At 43.5% G+C, this 18856-nt stretch overlaps 1 pseudogene; it reads left to right on the top strand.

Moving 5' to 3' along the window:
• The first annotated feature begins 2182 nt into the window (after positions 1-2182).
• LOC126528160 (uncharacterized) lies at positions 2183-18318 on the top strand (annotated as a pseudogene).
• Positions 18319-18856: the final 538 nt, after the last annotated feature.

The raw sequence follows: 18856 nt of genomic DNA, 5'->3' as shown, positions 1-18856 counted from the left end.
ATTCTCGTGCTTCGTCCACGACCGATGAGTACACCACACGGGGACGAAAGTGCGTCTGTATGCTGCGGTAAAAATAAACGGCTTGTTTATATCATTATATATACTCGTTTACAAAAGGCTTAAGCAGGTGTCATTAATTTACATCTAAGAAAACGTTTTTCAGTGCCCGGCCTAATCGTTAAAGCGACTGACAACTAATTTTCATGGTAACCACTTTTTTAGTGCAATATGGAAAGCTTACCGGCTCTAATCATGAAGTAGTAGCATAGAATAAAGGTAGTAATGATGTGGAAAACGCCGTGGAAAAGTTTGTTATCATAATTTTTCGATTTGCAGTGACGATGAAGTCGGTCACCGGAAGCATGCTGAAGACTGCGATAGGCGAGCGCGATAGCGCGTATAGGGCGGCACTAGTTGGAGGCAGACAAGTGCAGCCGTAGATGTGAGAACGTATTCATCTCTCAAAGATCTGAGCGAGCTGGAACAGAGGATCTTAGCTCGCATGCGTGCTCACAATTTACATCCTTACGAAGTAGCACCCAAACGTCATATTTCGATGCACGAAAGCTGCAACGGAAACGAGGAATCCGACTTGCACGAAAGACCACTGTCCCCGCCGTTTCCGTAACGCAGTTTTCACTCTAATTCAACCCAGGTCAGATCACAGCTCATAATATTCTTACACCATGGTCAGATCTAAGAGGGTTGTCACCTCTTGTACATTATGTTGCCCTTTGCCTTCAACCGTTTTTGAATTTCAATCAGACGCGATTGCGTAAAATATTTACCGCGTGTATCAATTATGTGCCAGCGGAAATGTATGAACGTTGGGTATTCGTAGTCTTGTCATCTGCGTTCGACAAAATAAACATTAATTTCATCTATACCGACGTGTCGCTATATATGTATATATATGACAAAAGCAAGAGAACCGGATGCTGCGTCAATTCAACATATATACCAGGGATAGAGTGTCTCCGTACCACACGCGTTTATGTCAGCATAGGTAAAGCGGTATACCGGTCCGCTTCACATTATGCTGACATAATCAGCATCGGCATTTGTTGTAGAATGTATATTCCACAACAAGAAACACGGCTTTGTCCACGCAGTACAATTGTACTACGTGGACAAAGCCGTGTTGCAGAGAGCATGCAGCTTGTCCTTAAGGACAAGCTGCATGCTCTCGGCAATAAATCGTATATGTATATACATAACCCTCAAGACAACCTGTTTGGTGTACTTTAATAGTGATATTTTCACATTTATTAGAAACACGTACGATCGAATATACAGGCCTAGCTGTAGTCGAACGCCTTTTTAATGAAGTGCATGCGGTCACCTCGTGGCACCATGCAGCTCACAATTGAACCGCGGAACAGAATTATTCCTTCGTTATATAACTGTCGATATATCATTATATTGGCAAACTGGAAGCGCAGAATCGTTTACAGACGCTATCTCTTTACCGAATGCGTACGTACAGTAAACGCCACTGCACGCGGTCGCGGCGATGGAGTCTCCCGAACCGGCTTCTTGCGTGAAGGTAGGCAGTCGCAGAGCGCAAGCTATGTGAAATATGTTCATATAGCGGACTGTCGTATAAACAAATGGCGCATAACAGAATGAAGTCTCAATGCAGCGATCGCACTGTATATGTGTATTGGTATTCTCATGCAGCGGGCAATTTCCCGCTGCTTCTCTTTCGTAATCCAGTGCGTTAATTCATAAAACAAACATGACCATATACGCCTTTTTGTAAATATGCTTCTGAGCTATCCTATTCCATTCAAAAAAAAATTAAATGGTGTGTTTTACGTGCCAAAACCACTTTTACGAGGCACGCCGTAGTGGAGGCGCGACTCCGGAAATTTCGACCACATAGGGATCTTGGGATCGTTAACGTGCACCTAAATCTGTGTGTATATATATATATATACACACACGCCGGGCAGCAATTGCGGGCGAGGGTCTCAGTGCGCGTTTTCTTCTACTCACCGAATATCGCAGACCCGGCGCCGTAGCAGAAATCTTCGTTGGGTCTGTCCTTGCTGCATACCCGAGTTGTAGCCGATGGCTGTCTGCCCGTTCTAAGTTTCGCGGGCCAAGCTTCACGCAGCTTCTTGTCCTGCGGCTACGTGTAAATAAGGCTGGCACCGGGCGCCGTTGCGTACGTCCGGCAATGCGGCTACGAGCAGTAGCCTACCATACTGCACGCTTCCAAAGGTATAGCCACTACCGATTATAGTAATTTCAGATGTTGTCAAGCAGACACCCAAGGCGGGAAAGCCTCCCCACTTAATCAGAACTGCAGCGCAAGGGGGACTTAAACTTTCGTTTTCAGGTCCCTTTGGCGCTTCCAAAGCAGCCGACGCGGCCGCCGTGTCCACGTGATCCTTCATGTCACGTCATGCCGACGGTGGCGCCAGCTTTTCCAGTGGTGGAGCTCGCCCCCAATATACAGGATTAAGCCGATGGGGTTCATCCGAAGGCCTTGTACTGTGGTTGGTGCATTCAGTGATAGCTGCGGCCACGACCAGCGACTGATCTTGACCTCCTGTTTTGCGACTCTAATTAGGCGCTGCCGAATTGAGGGTTGATGGAGTCTTCGATTAGTGGTTAGTAGCTTGTTCACTGTTCGATTAATTATTAGTTAATTATTCTATGTAGCAGCAGTTTTGCACACATTACGTGTGTTTTATCGCTCAGATTGAGCCGATGGCCGACGTTCCGTCGAAAAGGGCGCGCAAGAGCTACTTGGAGCATAGCATGGAACTCGGCGTGCCGAAAACGACTTTTTACAGACGTTGGAAAGAAGGCGAGGAGAACGCGGATTGTTCCAGCGCACCGAGCAGCGCAGAGCCGTCTACGTGCGGGGATGACGCTTCGCCTTCCTGCACCGGCGACGATCTGTCCCGCGAACCCTCACCCACGGGTCTGAAGGAAGCTGCATGTTTCGCGAGGAAGCAGAAGACTGCGACGACTCAGTTGAGAGTAGATCGCCGCCGCCTCTTATCGAAGGGAAATATTGGCCACTACATTTGCTGCACTCAGCTCGGAAACGCTGCCAAACCTTGGTACGTCCAAGGCAGGAGCTGCTGCTATGGCCATGTCATATGCAGTTACGCATGGCTTGACGTGGACAGAGTTGGGTGATCTGGCTGCGCTGGTGAACAGCATCGCAGGAGCTGACGTGTTGCCACGCAACAAGTACGCATTTAGAAAGCTGTGGTCAACAAAGAAAAGCGGCTTAGTTACCTATTGGTACCTTTGTGATCTTTGTCAGGCTGTGTTGACAGTGGAAAACGGCAACGCACTATGCACTGTGTGTGGCAACAAAGAAAATGTCACCAATGTGCATGCAAAAGGGTCATTTTTTGTGACTTTGGACACAGCAAGTCAGCTTTGCCTTCTCATTGACAGGACAAAGGAAAGCCTGGAAGAAGGGCTCTTGAAGAGAATCCAGCGATGTGATGCTGTCACTGACATAACAAGTGCTGCTTGCTTTCATGAGCTTAGCAAAGCTGAGAACTTGACTTATCATGACTTGACTCTGACCATCAACAGAGATGGAAGTCCAGTTTTCAATTCCTCCAAGACATCAGTGTGGCCTCTGCAAATTGTGGTGAATGAGCTACCACCTGCCAAACGACTTCAAAATCCTGTTCTGACAGCACTATGGTTTGGGAGAACCCACCCAAATATGCAGACATTTCTTGCAAAGTTTGTTGAGCAGGTAAAAAGTATGAAGCCCATATCATGGAAGACTGCATCATCTGTACACCAATCTAGAGTATTTGTGCTGTGCTGTGCTGTGGATGCACCTACACGTGCTGCCGTTCTGAACATGATTCAGTTCAACGGTCTGCATGGCTGCCCTCGGTGCCTCACGATGGCAACGCATAGAGAAGGTAAGAAATGTGCTGATATCTCCAAACAGTTTTTATAATTGCAGTATTATATAGTGTAATTATTGTAATTGAGTGGTGTCTCTTGTATGCACGGAACAGTCTTCTTATTTTAATATTTTCAGTCTAGAATACTGGTGTAGAAGATGTAGCTGCACACAAGAATGCCAACTATCAAGACAGATATTGCTCCTCATATCACCCAAAGACTTGGGAAGCAAGGGCAACTTTCAACACACAGCATGCTCTATGTGGGATCTTGAGAATATTTGTGCAAGTAATTAAGTTCGAAAATATTCACTGGGAAGTCTGTTATGTGCAAAAACCTGGCTTAGCTTGACTGTGGATGAAGTGATAGACATGCTACGTTTCTTAAAACGTGTGGCAAAACATGCCACATGAGTGTGCATGCAGTAACACATGCAAGGCGCTTGCCATTAAGGCAAAAGTACAGCAGTAGATATACTGTGACTTTCCAGTTTTCTGTGCCATGTGTTACTTTAACTGACCACGTCTCTGAAGAAAATTTGGAAAGCCAGTGTCAAAAATAAACATACCTCGACAAAACTCATTTCTGTCGAGCTCACTGTAAATGTGCTCATAGGTTCATTAGCTAATTTTGTGCATATGAGGACAAGCATCTGTCGTCCCTGTTACCACATTTTGCAGTTTTTTTATCCATGCAGGTAACAAGATCATACCAATCTAATTTTTAACAGGAAAAGAAAAAAGACAACAGTACTGCTTTCTTTTTTCTTTTCACATTACGTACATACTGTTATGAGCTTGTTAGAGGTGGTGGTTTCTTGTTATGGTAGAAGCAAGGACTCTGTAGCCAACCGTCCTGAATTCAGCGAGACAGCCTCTATTTCTGAGTAAATGTCCGAAGTTGTGACTTGATCCAGTTTCAATAACCAAATGTCCCAACTTTGATTTTTTCTGCTTAATAACAGAATGGCGCTCCCCTTCCATTCAAACTTTGTCCACTCATCGACAGTTGGCAACCCTATATGAACAAGTTTGCAACAAATAAATATGGACAGCTGCCAAGAGTCTTTGTGATAATGTTTGTGTTCACACACCTGCATTACATAAGCAGCTTACATAAGCCTTACGATGCTGCGGCTTCATGTAGCCGCTAAAGGCAAATTGCATTATGTTGTTGCTGAAAGCAATTGCACTCTGGTGCATCTTGATGTACTGTGACTGTATTGGTGGCAAGCACACCAGCATGCTTTGCAAAGACTCGTAATCAGGTGTCACTTGGTTGAGGCTGCCGCCATAGCTGGCACAGTCGCCAATGTTACGATTGTAGAAAACAAGAAAACACGGGGTGCTGAAGAAAACCCACAGCAGCAGGCTCATAAAAATCAAGAAGTAGAAAAACAACGAAGTGATTCTTTTTAACATTTTACTAAAAACAAATACTATTGTATGGTTTAAAATTAACAAATGTCATCATTCCCTACTGTTAAGTCACAGTCACTTAAATTAGTAGTAATGCCCGGCCCTCTCTAACTTCTGAACTCTACAGCATAACAGTTTCTGTGATAAACTGTGTGCATGTACGTACAACTTCCTTTAAATTTGTAGTTTGCACCACATAACGTAGCAATGTCAGGTACATTTTCATAATTGGAATGTGTTGTGTCTCTCTGCAACTACATTTTGGATTGTGGATGCATAGCCTGCAGGCACAGTGTGGTTTTGTGGGCAAAACTTATTAATATTTTGGTTGTCACCATATATAGTTTATTTAGTGTAGTGCCTTTGTAAAAGTGTACAAGCAAGCTTTCCATTTCATTATTTTCAGGTGGCATGCGCTACATTGACCAGCCGGCTGAGGAAAGGACACATAGTCAAGTAATCAGAGACATGCATATTGCATACATCACAGAAAACACAGTGAATGGTTTCAAGAGCCCATCGGCTTTAATGAGCATTAAAGGTAAGCATGCAGCGGCATTCTTTTATGCTTTTATGTGGTGGTGTGTTAAACAACCAGCTGTAACAGTCTTAAGAAGGAAGAGAAACCAGCTTATGAAGCCTTAAAGAGCCCATAAACGTCTAACATTTTTTTTACACTTTTCAAACAAACATGCTCGTCGCTTGGAGAATGCTGTGACCATAATCACCAGCGAATGCTGCAGCCCTATGTGCTGCAGGAAACGCCACTAATTCAAAAAAGAATCCTGTACTGCTCTCCTGCCCTATCCGCTGATGCCTTTGTGCATCCCCACCACGCATCAACAGGGTGCTCCAGGTGGTGTCAGCAGGGCTAAAAACTCTTGATTTGTCAGTAGTCGAGGAAAGACAGTGCCAACTTGGCAAGAGCTGACTGTGTATTCTGAGAATGGAGGGATGTTTGCCCACTGTGCTCAACCGAACCTTTATGAAGCTTCTACTCAGTAAGTTTCACGCTGATGATGATTAGAGGTGGACAATGGAGTACCCTTTTTTCCTGGCCTGCATGCGAGATGTAGCTTTCACTAGACTGCGTAGTGTTGGTGAGTATGTGACAAGGAGCAGATAATGCAAATGGGGAGAGTAGCAAAAGAGAGCGAGAAACAGTAGCAGTTGCGTTTTCATTGTTCAAACGCCTGTATCTTTGCTATTACTGCACCACTTTAAAAATATTCTTGCCGCCACGTGTTCATATTCCAGCAACAGTGGAGATCAATTGCAACAAATGATTGAGGACCTTAGCTGAGCAAGTGCAAGAGTGTGGTTAAAGTTTTGTATGCAGAAGAAAAATGCAGTGTTTAATAGCCTGGCAAGAAAACAAGAATTCATGATCACTCGTCAGCCTCTAGAGTTTGTACGGGAGTACGTTTACCTAGGTCAATTACTCACAGGAGACTCTTACCATGAGAACGAAGCTTACAGAAGAATAAAAATGGGTCAGAGTGCTTACGACAGGTATTACCAAATCCTGACTAGGAGCTTAACACTGTTGTTGAAAAGAAAAGGGTACAATCATAGCATTCGACCGGTGCTAACATATGGGGCAGAAACTTGTAGGTCGACCAAGAAGCTCGAGAACAAGTTACCGTCTGCACAAAGAGCAATGGAACAATAAATGTTGGGCGAAATGTTAAGAGACAGGGAGAGAGCGGTGTGGATCAGAGAGCAAAGGGGGTTTCCGATGTCATAGCTAACATTAAGAGAAAAATATGGAGTTGGGCAGACCAAGTAATGCGTAATGTAGATCACCAGTGAACACTAGAGTTACAGAATGGGTGCTAAGGGAAGGGAAGCGCTGTCAAGGATGGCAGAAAATGAGGTGATATGATGAAATAAAAAAAAATTTGCAGGTGCAAGTTTGAATCAGCTAGCGCGAGACAGGGGTAATTGGAATCCTTCGTCTTGCAGTGGACAAAAAAAATAGGCTGATGATGTTCATAATGGACTAGTGCTCATCAGCCACTATGTAACTCAATTTTCGAGCTCATGGTTGTTTAGGAGCTCTTTAAGCAGGTAGCTCTTCCCTGCTCCATATTTATCATAGCGCAGGCGGCAGGGAGGTAGTACTCTGTATACAGCCAAACACCTGATATCAGGCTGAGGCCTATGGTGCAGGGCACTTGCCTGGTTTCTTTCTGGTAGGAGCATTATCGTCGGGTGACTTCAATCAGTAAGTATGTGTGTTATGAATGTAATTTTTCAGGTTTCAACCTTGTCAAGGGAGTCAGCGTCGAATACATGCACTGTGTTCTGCTAGGAGTCACAAGGCAGATAAGCGAGGCCTTGTTCAGTACAACTAACTGTTCTGAACGGTATTACGTCGGTATGTATATTTCAAACTTTGTTTCATGCTTCTTATACTTGCAATATTCAAGCAAGGCTTCAGCTCTAGCAAACACTTACAGAAGATGCTTCTGTGAGGCAAGGAGTTTGATAGAGGACATGTTGAATGATTAAACAAACCAAAGCAGTATGCAGCAGGTTTAATCAACCAACTATAGAAATGAGATGTATGAATGGTGAACAGAGAAGCAACGTTATCAAGACAGGCAGAAAACAATTGAGTACGATGGTAGAAAAGTGAATAAAAGATTGTATTTTGCGAAAAGAGTGCCATTTGTAAACAAATGTGTTCTGTGGCATTCTTAAGTGATAATGTAGCATAGAATGATTAATGACGATAAGCAGTTACTTCTGCAGTAATATAGCTTGTGCTTTTACACATTATGGTTTTTAATACTGAATTACGTAACTGCAGCATACAAATTGTTCTTATCCCGTAGGGAAGTTTCTAGGGACTTGTAATGGGGGTGGGGGGGAGGTCATGTTCAAGTGTACACAGATTATGAAGATTGTAGATGTGCTGATTTCAGTGACTTTGCTCTGTATACTTTTCATCTATCTCTATTCATCTTGCTTGAATGGCTTGATGATGCCACTTAAGTGTGTATATTAATTGCTTCTCGCATAGCAGCATCTGCAACAACTGCAATGTAGCAGTGCAGATATGCAACAATAGCATATTGTGATGCTTAGTTATCATTTTTGCAAGCAAAAAAACAAAGAAAAAACAAAACATAGAAGGCTATAACACAGACATTTGCTCAAATCATCAGCATGCACATGGCTAAGAACTAGGACCAAGCATCAGCTGGTATTTGCACATTTGTGGAGGTGTGCGCTTTGGAGGGAAGGTCAAGACCTGTTGAAGGATATGGACAGAGGGGAGGGAGTGATAAATAAAGCAACAGAGGCTGAAAGTAGTTACTGGTGGCTGATGGACTATCCTGTGTTAGTTGTAAGGAACAATTACGAGACTAGGTTTTGTAGAAACTAATTTGGTACAGCAGCGTCTTGTGCAGCAAGAAAGGTATAACCGTTACATGTTCCTGCTGCACTGTGGCTTGCCTGTGCCTCAAACGCAAAGGTTGATCAGTTGCGAACTATTTGTGCAGGAGGTACAGGCTGGGAGCTATCCCCCATAAAGGCACACAAGCGCCATAGCTGATCTTTACGAGAGACTTCCGACATGTCAGCAATTACAAAAAGTGTTAATTGTGTGCCATAAGCAAGAGATAATTCAACACACATGTTAAAATGGACTAGAAGTAGAGAACGCTTGCAAAGCTATGTTATACAGTGCCAATAGGTTACAAGACAGAAATGCCCTACTAACACAGTGGCTATGACACTCAGCTGCTCAACAGGCAGTCATAGGTTCAATAGTAGCCATGGTAACCATGTTTCAATGGTGCTGTGCTTTGGAAAAACCAAAGTACATGCTACAGAACCTCAGGTAGTCTAAATTCTGAGCTCTCCACAACACTAACCCTCGCAGCACGTGTGCAGCTTTATGATGTTAACGACACAATCTTAGGCTGAATGTAAACACAAGTGTGGAATAGGTTTTGAGGATGAAGGCTGTAGCTTTCGTGGAGAGTAATCTTTAAAGGTATAGACTGAGGGGTTAGTTGGTATCGCATCGTGTACAGTCTAGTGGAAAGGGGGCACACACTGTACCATATTCCAGTCTTTTCTCTCGCCATGTGTTTGCACTACAGCGTACATGTTGAATCTATAATTGCTTGTACCTCTCTTGGTGCTGTGTGTTACAAAATTTTTGAGGTTGCTTTAAAAGGTGTGACCACCGTATAAATTACTTGGTTATGACAAAAATAATTTCAGCGACCCTTTTAACTATTGCTGTATTATGGCACATAGAAGAATAGTATTAGGTGAGTAGCATGTGTGAAATGACTGGAAAAGCCCAGGGAGAGTAGCACGAGGTCGTTTATTAATTTTTGGCATCATCACAGTACACTGTATGCAATCTGCATGCTTATTTAAAATATGTAAAAAAAATGTGATGAGGTGGCTGTAAAACATATGAGGAGGAAGCATTGCTATGCTCTTAGTTCTTCATGCCACGTTAAGTGCGTACAGATTATTTTAAATGTATTGATAAGAAAGTGCTGCCTGATACGCTGCAATGTTTCGTATAGTTGACGCACAAATACAACAATGAAGAGCTCTGCTCACCAGTGCACACACCTTCACAAATCAGACCAAAACCAATGTAATTGAGTCTAGATATGGCTGGAAGTAATTCTTTTTTGCCATTTTCAGTAACTTGCATGCTTTAAGCATATGTTACTCTGACTGACGTGCCATGGATAAGGTGATTTCATTCTTCGGGTTTAATTTTACTGTATTGGAGAGACATCTTGGTCACTTGAAATGCTCTGCATAATTATTCATTGTGCCGTTTTTATGTCTGCAGGCAGCCCATCATCTGTGAGAGAAGTTAATAACCGCTTGTTAAGCATTCAACCTCCTCACTGCATCACACGTCTACCCCGTCGCATCGATGACAGGGCTCATTGGAAGGCTTCAGAATGGAAGCACTGGCTTCTTTTCTACGCCCTGCCATGCCTTGATGGCCTGATTCCCCATGAGTACTGGCGTCACCTCGTAAAGCTGTCGGAGGCAGTACATATTCTGCTTAGAGAAGAGATATCTACTCAGCAGATAGACTATGCAGGTAAAGTACTGCACAAATTTAGGCTAAGTATCCACGTCATAGCTCGCTATAATTGCTTGTAATCTTTGTTCAGAAATTATGTGTTGGGAGTGGCACAGTAAGTATTGGTTGTTTGTTGATTTATCAGTCATATTCAATAACTAATAACTAGAAATTGCGGAAGTACTCAGGTTAACTAGAAAACAAGGCTCACCTCCGTAAACATCTGTTCTTTTCACTCGTACTGCAAATCCTGTTGAAATGTACTTAAAATGTGGGATTTTGGCAACAAGTACATATACGTGTGAATCTGTTACCCAAGATAACATTATAGACAAAAATCTGAAGTTCACTCTTGAAAGCAACTGGCTTCGCTCACCTTTGTTTTGGGTATTATTTATTGCACTCTAAAATGTATGTTCTTCACCTCCACACTGCAATTTGTAAAATCATGTAAGCCCCCTCTCCTAAATTTTATTACTGGGGAAAGCTAGTCTACTTCAACAGTTACTGATAAAGGATTAGTGACACAGTATGATAAACATGGACTGAAAGGGGTGTGCATAGATGCAACTATGTGCACTTCAAAACCAAGCTTTGTCCACGCACAGATTAGAGCTTATGTGATCATATGTGTCTGTATGTCTTTACTTTGCAATTACTTATGCATCTTTAGTAAATTGCATTATTTGGCCCACCAAATGTGAAAGTTTCTTGGTGTAAAACGGCTTATGTGCATTCAACTTGGGTGCATTAAGATTGAGTTTTGTCTTGGCAAAATTTTCAATAAGCAGGTTGTAATAATGAGTGATGAAACAAAAAATGTTAGGCATAACATTAAGAGACAGGAAGGCAGTGTGTAGATTAAAGAGCAAGCAGCGGTAGCCAATATTTTAGTTTACATTAAGAGGAAAAAATGGAGCGGGACAAACCATTCATGTAGGGCAGATAACTGGTGGTCTAGTAGAGTCACAGAATGGATGCCAAGGAAATGGAAGCGCAATTGAGGACGGCGGAGTATTGCGTGTGGTATGATGACATCACAAAATTCACATGCACAACTTGGTAATTGGAGATTACTTTGGGGAGGCCTCCATCCTGCAGTAAACATAAAAGCAGGCCGCTGCTGCTGCTGATAAGCAGGATTTAAAATGATTCGAAAATGAAAATAGTGCACCAAAAAGTAAAAATAAATGTTCATGCTCTACGACCGTATTTATTGTGATGCCGTGCAATGCAGTAGGGGTGTATTGAGAGGTCCACAAGATTGAATACCTGCCATGCTCTACCTGCTTTCTTTTTCTATTCTACCCACTTTGCGGTTTGTGTGTTTCTATCTGGCTGTGTACATGGCCTTGACATATGCCTAAGAGTGAATAATATATAAAATTACACATCTGATGGATAGTTTAAACCTAGTTCCCCCAACACAGAAGCCTGATGCTCTAACCTTTTAGCCTCGGATGCATACCTGAAAAGACATAACAAAACACCCTTAAGAATTTCCCTTGTGTAAACCAGATAGAACTTATGGGACACATTCTTTACCAAAATTAGCTGCACTTATCACATAGTGGTGCATTTCTACAAGGTGAAGCATGTTTCATCTTGCAATTTAACATGTTTTAATGCCGTATAAAACTTCTGCTTGCTCTGCAAGGTCGGCCATGGTGGCTGAGGGATGCATTCATCACTGAAATCTGCAGTGTGTCTCATCATCATAATATGGCATTTTCCCTTGCTGGCTCTTGAAAGCTTCGCTTCCGAATTTTCTTTGTGTGTGGAGTGTGCATATATGTTTTTCCTTGCATGTGTTTCTTCTAGCTGAGCTGGAAGGAAAATGTGCCTTCCCCCTGGAGGTCACAAAAAGAAAGTGTTGCCTGGATAACTGTAAAGGGGTAATAGCATGAGGGAAAGATCAAAAACATTCTCAAGGGGGCACAACTTGTAATCACAGTTTTATATGGACATGCACCTAGAGGACAGAGGCTTCTATTCTGGAAGCCACAAGACTTCCCGACATCTATTTTGCCAGCTATAGAAAATTCTTGTTGCGTGCAAACATTTTCACCATTTTTTGAGCCAAGCACATATATTAGAAAGATTGCAACACTCCTATGTGCCCTCACATTTAATTTAACTGGTGTCAGTGCACTTAAAGGTCTGTGGTGTCAGTTTTTGCTCTACATTTCATTGAAACGTAGCTCTAGGGGACTATTAGGTTGGGCATCTCAAACATTCTTTTATTCTTGCCATGCTCTTGTGCTTTTTTTTTTGCTCTAAAGGATGAGGCTAATTTTTCCTGTTTGTGCCACATGTTTTTCCATGTTTTGTTGTGGGCCATGCTCATACCTAAAACTAACAAGCACTCGTACTTTTTCTGCAATTATGCATCATTATGCAGTTTCTCTGGAGCACCTCTCCACACAACTTCTAGAAAATGTAAAAGGCATAATTTAGTATTTTGGTAGTAGTGATAAACAGACACTAAAGATAAAATATATAAATTATGGGATTTAACGTGCCAAAATCATGATCTGATTACAAGGCATGCCGTAATGAGGGACTCGAATAAATTGGACAACTTTAATGTGCACCTAAATGTAAGTGCGTGGGTGTTCTTGTATTGAAATGCGGCAGCCGTGGCTGGGATTCGATCCCTTGATTTGATTCTTATCAACCCGACACCATAGCCACTATGCAACCACGGGGGTAGCGGACACTAAAGAGGAAAGTAAGTTAAGCTGTGTTAGCAAATAACCCTTATTTGTATAACACGAAAAGCCATTCTTACCATAGGAGGAAACTTGGTAATCTAGCATGATGCAAAAGGAAAGACATGGCAACGCCACCTTAAGTTCTCACTTCAGCTTGCCGTGATGTCTGATTTTCAGTGTCTGTTCAGGCCTAGTTTATTGGGCTACATTGTATTGCAACAGAGGCAAAGACTGAAATTTGCAAGTTTCGAGAACTTTTAGTGTGATACAATGGACAGTAGAAAACACTTTGAGATCTGTTACATCACACTGATGTTCTGGTGCTTGGGGTTCAATGTGAAGTTTAAAAAAAAGGTTTGGCCTTATTTTTCTTGTTTAATCAACTTTTAGTGTGCAATTAACGAAAATAGTTTGAAAGCGTGCTTTGTCGGTCTACACGGATTTAGTGTTCATCTTTAGGGTCCATTTAACATCATCAGATTTTGTATATCAACCATGTAGCCGCATCTGATGCAATGTTAAAATGTTAAAGCAATATGCTAGAAGAGAGTAAGGAAAGTCAAAGTTGTGACAGAGAAAGAGCATGATGATTACACACTACTAAACCATTTGTGATAAGTAGCGTATATTAATGAATGCTTCATTTTGGCAGGCCATGTGGTCCTTAGGATGCCTCAAAGTAGGTCTCTGCACAACAGTGACTGTGTCAGCACAAATATAGAAACACAAGTGCATGTGTTGTAACACATAGTAATTTTTGCATTTACACATTTCTTCACTTGAAAAAAAAAAGAAAGGCTGATGACACTGCCCAATACTCTTGTGCTGAGGTCTCTGCTGAGGCATTAGTGGTACACTTTCCTTGCAGTGGCACAGGACCTTGTTGCTTATGGGGAAGTGGAGAGGAGGTGCAACAAAAATCCAAGGACACCTAAGCGCTGGTTACAAGTTGCGAATGCAAAATAATTAATGTCACAACTTGTACCAACTGCAGTCATTCGAGCTTCGTGCTGCGAGCAATTTTTTTATTTTTTCTGCGAGGTATTTATTATTGAGTTTTCAATTTAGTTGGTGCGGGTTACTTTCTTTTTTTTCTACAGTTTCTACGTTAGCATGTTGGCTGTAGACCGGAGTCATTTGGACGATATTGCTGAGAAAGGAAGTGCATTTATTTATTTATTATTTGCTATGTACGTGGTGGAAGCGACAAGAAACTGAGGCAGTAGCAAAGGCCACCAAAGCTGGCAGATACGCACAGCAGCTAATCCCAGTGGGGTTGAGAGAGAGAGAGAGAGATACAAACTGTGTGCCGGCTTACAAAGCCATAATCCTCGCACAACACCTGGCACGCTAACACAGCAGCAGGTAACCGTTTCAGCTGCTCGTGATGTCGCGTTGCAGCCAGTGGCAACTTAAGTGATGTTTCGCTGCTACAGGCGCTGCTTTTTTCGATCATTGGGCCATTTGATGCTTTCACATCAAAAATGACACCATAGTAAATGACTTCCCTGGCCCCTTAACTAAGTTTTATTTTAAATGCTCGCTAAGGTGCTGCCTTTTGGAGATGCTTGGAATTCCACTCAAAATATAAGCTCAACTGCACCAAATGTGATTAGACCCTCAAGCTTTTATACATTACAAAATTTCACTTTTCTGATTGCTCCATTTTATTCTTTTCAGAGCGCCTTCTGTCATTGTTTGCAGCACGCTGTGAGGCACTATATGGTGTGACAGCAGCGGCGTTTAATGTGCACCAGCTCTACCACCTTGCAGAGAGTGTTCGACATTTGGGGCCATTGTGGGCCCATTCTGCCTTTTCATTTGAGAGTGGGAATGGGCATCTTGTAAAGTCGGTGACCGCTGCTCATGGCCTGCCCCATCAGATAGTTGAGCGCGTGGTTATGGGGCAATATCTAGAGCACTTCATCGCCACTGCAAATATCTCGGAAAAGGACAGGGCAGTTTGTGATAGTTTCCTTGGACACCCACATATCCAGAATGCAGTTGAAGAAGGTGGTGCAAGGTTTCTTGGCCTGAACAAGCATGCTACACTCAGTGCTTCCAAAATGCAAGCACTCAATGATACTGGCTATGGTGGCAGTAGTATTGAGTGATACGAGAGGCTTGTATTTAAGAAACAGATGTACCACAGCACACTGTACAAAAGGCCAACTAAAAGCGACAGCACATTTGTGCAAACATCAGAAGGCTTCTTCCGCATAGAGAAAACGGTTCGTGTGTTGTTGAGGGCAGGTCACACTTGCTTGCTGCTGTGCCGAGAAGTCCTTTTCCTGGATGACCAACGCTTTCCGCAGCACATCCGGCCATGTTTCCTGTCAGCAAAGGCTCCACCAAAAGTTCTCAGGCCATCAGACATTTTAAAAAGCTGTGTGTACCTAGAATTCAGCAACACACGCAAACAATTTTTGTGCCCTATGCCTAACATGATTGAGAGAGACTGAAGAATAGAGTGATGCGCCAGACATATTACTGTTTTCTGGATTATTGAACTGCATTCTGGAGACGTGTGTGCCACTTTATTTATTAATGGAATATAATGGGACATGAAAAAGAAAAAAATGATTTCACTTTCATTAGTAAATTACCCTTATACGATACCAAAAATGCCACCCTTACTGCAAGAGGCTTGGCAAGTGGTAAAAGGCACAAAAAGGAAAAGTGAGTAGCACTGCCGCCTTAAAGTTCTCACACCAGCTCAGTGTGATGTCATAGATTCGGACGGCGTCTGCTAGGGTGTAGTTAATTATTTATGGGTAAAAATTAACTACAATGTGTTCTAAAGGAGCCAGAATGAATATGGCAAGTTTCAGGAACTTTCACTGAGCCTACTTGGCCTAAATGTTAAAGAATGCCATGAACTTGAAAACAATGGAACTCTGAGCTTCATTTTGTGTTCTAGTCACCACAAAATTTAGGAAGAAAGAGGGCTAAAAACATATTGTATTATTCGAAATTGTTCATGTTTATCTTTAGTGTCCCTATAACACCCCAAGGTTATCGAATGCTCAGGTTGGCTATTTCTTCTCTGTTCTTTATCACCAAATGACTGAGCTCTCATGACGACTTCGGCTTTTGGTAGAGCTTGTCATGGTCAAAGCTTATGGACACCTGTATCGCTCCTGTAGTGGTGAAATAAGTCACAGCAAACAATGCAAGTGCTGTTACCTGTAATGTACAGCTGAGAATGTATTCGACCGCCACGAGCCGGTAATTTGTGTGCCTGTCATTGCCGCTGTTCACATCACAGTAATGATCAGCTTGAGCAGTGGCCAGACTCCCAATGCCAAAGCAAAGTTCAGCTCATGCGTAGTCAGCAAGTCGGAGCCCCTGCTTTTCCATGAGGCTGGCTGTAGAGTCATGTGGTAGCAGTAGGAAGTCCTTGCAGAGCACACAAATTTAGAGTGCTTTGAAATGCACTCTGGCATCGTACATGTTATGCAGCCACAATTTTACTTACGGACACTCTCTTGGCGATTAGCTTGTAGCTGCCTAAATAGTAAATAGTGAAACCTTGCTTTCCCTTTTAGTAAAGTTGGCAGAACAGTTCAGCATGAAGGTCCTTCTGCTGCAATTGCCGAACAGAACAAAAGGGCCATTTACTTTGCCCTTCTGCCCAAGCTTATGCTGTTTGAAGCAACATGTGGATTGCTCCCCCAAGTTTCTGCCACTTGCGACAGTTATTGGATGGTTGACTTGGGAGGTGCAACATCATTATCTCAAGGAAGTCGCACCAGTTGATTGTTCTAGTCACAGATGCCTGTGATACGTTAGGTTGAGTACTTGGAGCCCTCGAGCCACTTTTCCTGCAGTCCCACTGCTTTATTCTTGAGCACTTGTGGCAGTGCTCGTTACTCTGTAGTACTTTCTTTTTCTTATTCAACGGTAACAGGAGTCTCATAGTTAAGAGCAAGAGCCCTCGCTGCCGTGCGACAGGTGCATGGGGTTTCATGGTTCACTACTCTTTAACACTGATGCAGTACTTTAGCACTTCTTGCATAAAATTCTCCGAAATCGCGATGCTTCTGTTGGACATCTGTGCTTGGTGTTTAGTGGTGTGCTAGTTGGACTTTCCCTGGTTTCTAGCATTGCCTGCAAAATTTCAAGAACTCGAGAAGGTAATCTGCATATCCAGATGTGGTTATCTTTCTGAAGTACTGAAGGCAGAGCTTGCTTGATATCTTCGTGTGAAGCAGTAGTAGCGTGTCGTAAGTGCTTGGCAACACTCCCAATGGTTCTAGACTTCAGGCTCCCGCTTTACTTATTGTAAACTTATTGTACTTATTGTAACGTGGTTTGCACCCGCCGGCCGGCAGATCTCGGAATTACCAGCCCGTAGTTAAATATGCGCTCGGGACTCTTGTATAAGTGGAAAGGAAACATACCGCACCTGGTGATTATCGGATATCAATTCTTTACGGTAGCGCGATTCGGCCGATGGTCGAGCGTAAGCTTTGTAATATATACACTTCTTCTGCGAACAGAACACTATGTCAGTGGCAGGCACAAGATCCGCGAAGATTCACAATATCTGCTTTCGTGCACAGGCTACGCTATAGCCTCGAAAATGTCATTTCTGCGCATCGTACGAGCGTGTTTAGGGTGAGCGCGTACGCGCATCAAGTCGAGTTGGCGTGGTGATTACGGCAGCTCGATCAAAACGGATCGATCAACCGTGCTTTGACAATGCAGCTGCTTTTATACGGAACGCGGTTCGATATATACATTAATGGTTCTGCGATAATGTAGCAACAAACTAGATTCGCCCGTAGAGCTAGAGCTCCGATTTCCGATAGCAACTGCTGTATCGTCGAAGGAACTTTCAACGTGAGGTTATCCATCTTTTTCTCACCGTACATTTATTCGCGCACAGGTATACACGCTTACAAAGTCGTCCTCCGTGCACAACACATCACAATCGCGAAGCATTCCATGTCGCCAGGCCTCGCAGCCGTTGCAGCTCCCAGCGCTGAAGTGCGGCCCAGTGCGCCACCTTCCCAGCGTCCAACAACCAGTGCATGCCTCTCCAGCGGACTGGCCCCAGCGCCCCAGCGCACAGCGTGCCAGTGTACCAGTGACTGCAGACCTTTTTCGGTGCCCCCAGCGCATTTCGCAATGGCTCCAGCGCCCAGCGTCCCAGCGTGCCGCCTACAACTTGTGTATCCAGTGCGCTGCGCACTGGCACCAGTGAAATACAGCGATGCCAGCGTTGGCCCAGCACAGACCCAGTGCAAATCAGCACTCCCAGCGTCACAGCGTGTGCCACCCAGTGAAATATTGTCGCTTCCAGCGCATTTGCAGCGTTCCCAGTGCAGAAAACGCACTGGAAAGGCACAGGGAGGCGCTGGTTTCTGCAATAGGGATAGCTCTCGTAGTATAGCCTTCTGAGCCGTTTCCTTTTTTCCTGTTTTAATTTTCTTTGAAAGAAGTCCTATTAGGGTTATTATAATTACACGAAGGTATTTTGCCCTCGCCAGCAGCAGTACTTGAGATAGCTATTCTAGCGGCTAGCTTCCGACGCTATGCGTGCCGCCCTCGCACCTGTTTAAGCTTTTCCTAGACGCTAGAGCTATACTATTCCCGCGCAACCTTGAGCGATCGGAAAGCGCGTTTTCCATTCTTGGCCGTCGGAGAGGGGAGGCTTCGTTCCGGCCGCGAAGCTCTCCACATCTCTGTAAGGTGCCTGGTGGTGGTCTCGTGCTGACGATGCCCTCTCGGTGAGCGCATAC

This window comes from Dermacentor andersoni, unplaced genomic scaffold, assembly GCF_023375885.2.
Source record: "Dermacentor andersoni unplaced genomic scaffold, qqDerAnde1_hic_scaffold ctg00000039.1, whole genome shotgun sequence".
NCBI classification, from domain to species: Eukaryota; Metazoa; Arthropoda; class Arachnida; order Ixodida; family Ixodidae; genus Dermacentor; species Dermacentor andersoni.
This window is presented reverse-complemented; position numbering and strand designations above follow the sequence as displayed.